Genomic DNA, 4,672 nt, shown 5'->3' on the forward strand with positions numbered 1-4,672 from the left:
CGCAAATCCCAGTTCAGGATCAGTTAGCACAAAACATGTAGGCTCATATGAGTCCAATGTTTTTAGCCTTTTAACATCTCTGGGCAGAGATCGAGACAGACACCTGACTCCCATACATCAGTCTCCAGTGAAAGATCTAACGTCAAGCAGCAGAATTTAAGAGAAAGAGACCTATTTTCTGGCGGATCCCAGTCTCCAATCTTCAGAGAATGAAAGAGCTACTTCTCGCTACAGCCCCCAAGCAGCGACTGAACTGGATTTCCCCCTGTGAGCCTAGTCCCACCCTGCAATACTACCTTACTTGTCTATCAACCTAATCAAGCCCCACTCTGCAAAACCCCAGGGGAAAGCACTAAAGCAACAACCCCGCATTAGTCCAGGTTTCAACAAACATTCCAGCAATTAAGACCAATTATGCCGCTGCAGTAACAACAGGGGCTGCCAGGTTCAGACAGAATGGCACTGATAAAAGAACTAACCACTAAAGCAAATCTCATGCACGACACATAACATAAATATATTTATTATAGTATCATCACAATCGGCCGATTGATGGGCAGGATGGGCAGTAGATAAATGAGTTAAACTGTCGTCACATCACAAGGCATTTCCGAAATGAGGAAAGATTACTCACAGAAAACTTCCTTCTGAAAAATCTTCAATGGATCATTAATGTGGAGCACATTTTGCATTCAAACAGACTCTTAAGTGACAAACTGCCTCACATTTTATTGTCCAATTTTCTGGCTCCATTAGCTCTTCAGATAACCATTGTAAATACATTAGAAAAGGATGTATGGTACAGGCAGGAAGAGTATCAGGCATTATGGTGATTGCTTTGCCTGTGAGTTACAAGGCTCCAGGTTCAGGTCTCACCCTGGGGCTGGCATTTTCCATCCACCCTCAGCCTCATGACAGCTTATCCCATGACGTGAAGAACTGACATGAAGAGAAAGTTCTTCACCCAGAGGGTGGTGAATGTGTGGAATTCACTACCATAGAATGTAGTGGAGGCCAGAACATTTCTGATTTCAAGAAAAAAATTAGATACAAGTCTTGGGACTAAAGGAGCCAAGGGATATGGGAGGGTGTGTGGAGGGGGGGGGGGTGGATATCAGGGTATTAAATTTGATGATCAGCCATGATCATGATGAATGGCGGAGTAGGCTCGAAGGGTCAAATGGCCTCCTCCTACTTCTAGCTTCTTTGTTTCTATTGGATGCTACAAAGCCATTGGCCACTAGCAGGATCTTCCAGTCCCGCCAAACTCTACGGGCTTTTGCGTGGTGCACCTGTGGGGAATCAACTTCAGCAGGACCAGAAAATCCCACCTTCGAGCTTTGTTGCTAAAGTTAAGGCCAGCACGCCAGAGCAATGGAGCACTGCACTGTCACAGGTGCCATTTTTCAGATAAACCGAGGCCCCATCTATCTGCTTGTCTGGAGATAAAATATCCTATTCGGGGCAGCACGGTGGCACAGTGGTCAGCACTGTTGCTTCACAGCGCCAGAGACCCGGGTTCGATTCCCGGCTTGGGTCAATGTCTGTGTGGAGTTTGCACATTCTGCGTGGGTTTCCTCTGGGTGCTCCGGTTTCCCCCCACAGTCTAAAGATGTGTGGATTAGATTGATTGACCGTGCTAAAAAAAAATTGCCCCTTAGAGTCCTGAGATGCGTAGGTTAGAGGGATTAGTGGAAAAATATGTAGGGATATGGGGGTGGGATTGTGGTCAGTGCAGACTTGATGGGCCAAATGGCCTCGTTCTGCACTGTTGGGTTTCTATGATTTCTATGATTCTAAATGAGGATAATCACAGCTGGGAATCTATTGCAACAACACTTTGTAATCATCATCAATAGGGTAAAACTAACCTGTCTCACGATGGTCTAAACCCAGCTCACCTTCCCTATTAGTGGGTGAACAATCCAACGCTTGGTGAATTCTGCTTCACAATGATAGGAAGAGCCGACATCAAAGGATCAAAAAGCGATGTCGCTATGAACGCTTGGCCGCCACGAGCCAGTTATCCCTGTGATAACTTTTCTGACACCTCCTGCTTCAAACCCAAAAGGTCAGAAGGATCGTGAGGCCCCGCTTTCGCGGTCCGTATTCATACTGAAAATCAAGATCAAGCGAGCTTTTGCCCTTCTGCTCCACGGGAGGTTTCCGCCCTCCCTGAGCTCACCTCAGGACACCTGCGTTACGGTGTGACAGGTGTCCCGCCCCAGTCAAACTCCTCACCTGCCACTGTCCACAGGGCAGGTCGCGCCCAGCCTCCGCTCCCCCCCCCCCCCCCCCCCCCCGCCATTCCCTGGGCACTTCTAACCAGAAGTGAGAGCCCCACTGGGATCGCCTCCCCCCATCACCGTGTAAGTGACAAAACCATCAGAGTAGTGGTATTTCACCGGCGGCCGGAGCCTCCCACTTATTCTCCAGTCCTGCTGCTGTGAATGGAGATTTAGCTGAGTGCCAAACTCTCCATTCTCGTTGGCATCAGCAGTGGGGCGTGCGAGACCAGAGAAGGTCAGTGTGGTGGGCAAGACTGAGGTGGGTGTGGCAGGAGGATGTGGTTGTGGAGCTGTGGTGAGAGGACATATTAGTCAGGTAAATGGTCCGAGGAAGGGGTTGGTGCGGTGTTCAAATGTTCTGTATTTGATTATGTGCCCTGTTGACTATTGATGCTCACTGTGGTTGATTGATTGAGTCTGAGTGTGGACTCAGAGAAAAGTGAATAAACAGTAGCTGGAAGGCAGAGTGGACACAGAGTGGATATTTAAGGCACTGTAAGTAAAACCCACTACAAACATCGAAAACAATGTCCCCTCTGTATAGATAATAAGGAGAAAATATACAACTGTAGACAGAAGGAAAGCAGGGTGAAGGAAAACATTCCTGTTTGTTCCTGCCAGCGCACAAGGAAACATTTAAGAAAAACTGTAGGCAGGAATTCTCTGGTCTTGCACGCCCTACCGCTGTTGCCAGGAGTGGAGAGTTTGGCGCTCAGCTAAATCTCCATTCACAGCAGCGGGACTGGAGAATCCCAGCCGCAGGTGAGGTGGGAGATCCTGACTGTGATTTATCCTCCTGTAGATCCCTGCCCCATTGTTTCTGGCAGCAGTTAAAACCCAGTTAGGAATTGAGTGATTTCTGTTGTTGCTAAACCCCTGTCGTTCTGACACTAAACTCCAGTCAATACTGACAATAGAATAGACGGCGTTAATAAGCTTATTTATTTATTAGTCACAAGTAAGGCTTACATTAACATTGCAGTATAGTTACTCCGAAATTCCCCTAAGTTGCCATACTTGGGGGAATTTCAGCCTAAGTATGGCAACTTAGGCACCTGTTTGGATCAGTGCACTGAACCAGATGACCCCCTTCAGTGCAGCAGGAGGCCATTTGGCCCATCGAGTCAGCACCGACTCTCTGAAAGAGCATCTTACCCAGGCGCATTCCCCAACTCTTCCTGTAACTCCACTCATTCTACCATGGCCAATCCACCCAACCTGCACACCTTTGGATACTGAGGGGACAATCCTGACATTGATACTCTAATGAGACTCTTGCCTGGCAAGGGCAAGGTCGTTGCCAACAGGCCAGTTTATACCAGGCAATATTGTGGGCAGAACCTGACCTGTGGGGATCAAGTCAGTATGCATCGAAGCTCCCCCTTCCCCTTGCCTGCATTTTCCCTTGCCGGCAGGCAGGGAGTTAAAATTGGGCTGAAATGCGTTCTTCCTGAAGCAGGAAACAGAAGCTGAACATTTTGCATATCAGCCAACAGTACATAAGTTAATTTACTTTGCTCAGCCTGCTGTGACATTGAGGCATGAGATTTTTTTTTTGTCTGAAAGCCATTTCGGTTCTGTAAAATCAGTTATTAATTATTGCAAATGTGATTTCATGTGCAAAGTGGACAGTTACTCCTTTCGCAAATCCTATTTATTTTTTTCCCTGTGAGTCGTGTCAGCAGCTGTTAGCATTCGCAGGTTCTACCATGTTAATTATGTCAAAAAGCAATGTTTATTCAAAATTTGCTTTATTAGCCAGCATGGGGGCACAACAAGTCAGCATCCCACCGGGGACGGGTGTGATATTGCACAAATAACTTGGATTCCAGCCTTGTTGTGATGAGGGTACACTAGATAGGAAGTATTGAAAATCCGACAGCGTCCAAATGGGCTTGAGAGAGATGAATCAAGAAGGACAATGTGCATTCATGTAGCGCCTTTCTCATGGTAAAATGTCCCAAGGCGATTCATCAGAATTGCAGAAATTTACAGCACAGAGGAAGTCATTTAGATCATTGTCTGATCAAATCAAACTAATCCAGATTTTGACACACACCCAAGTGATTTGATTTGATTTATTATTGTCACATGCATCATTATACAGTGAAAAGTATTGTTTCTTGCACGCTATATAGACAAAGCATACTATTCATAGAGAAAGGAAGGCGAGTGCACAGAATGTAGTGTTACAATCATAACCAGGGTATAGAGAAAGATCAACTTAGGGTGAGGTAGGTCCATTCAAAAGTCTGATGGCAGCAGGAAAGAAGATGTCCTTGAATCAGTTGTTACATGACCTCAGGCTTTTGATTCTTTTCCCAAAACAGAAGAAGGTGGAAGAGACTTTATCTGGGGTGCGTGGGTCAACAAAGAACAATACA

The 4,672-nt window shown here is 46.4% G+C and overlaps 1 pseudogene; it reads right to left on the reverse strand.

Annotated features, from left to right (window-relative positions):
- Positions 1–1,853: 1,853 nt before the first annotated feature.
- LOC145347132 (28S ribosomal RNA) lies at positions 1,854–2,490 on the reverse strand (annotated as a pseudogene).
- Between the last annotated feature and the right edge of the window lie 2,182 nt (positions 2,491–4,672).

The sequence above is a fragment of the Carcharhinus amblyrhynchos genome, chromosome 8 (genome assembly GCF_965287045.1).
Source record: "Carcharhinus amblyrhynchos chromosome 8, sCarAmb.v2.hapA, whole genome shotgun sequence".
Taxonomy (NCBI): domain Eukaryota; kingdom Metazoa; phylum Chordata; class Chondrichthyes; order Carcharhiniformes; family Carcharhinidae; genus Carcharhinus; species Carcharhinus amblyrhynchos.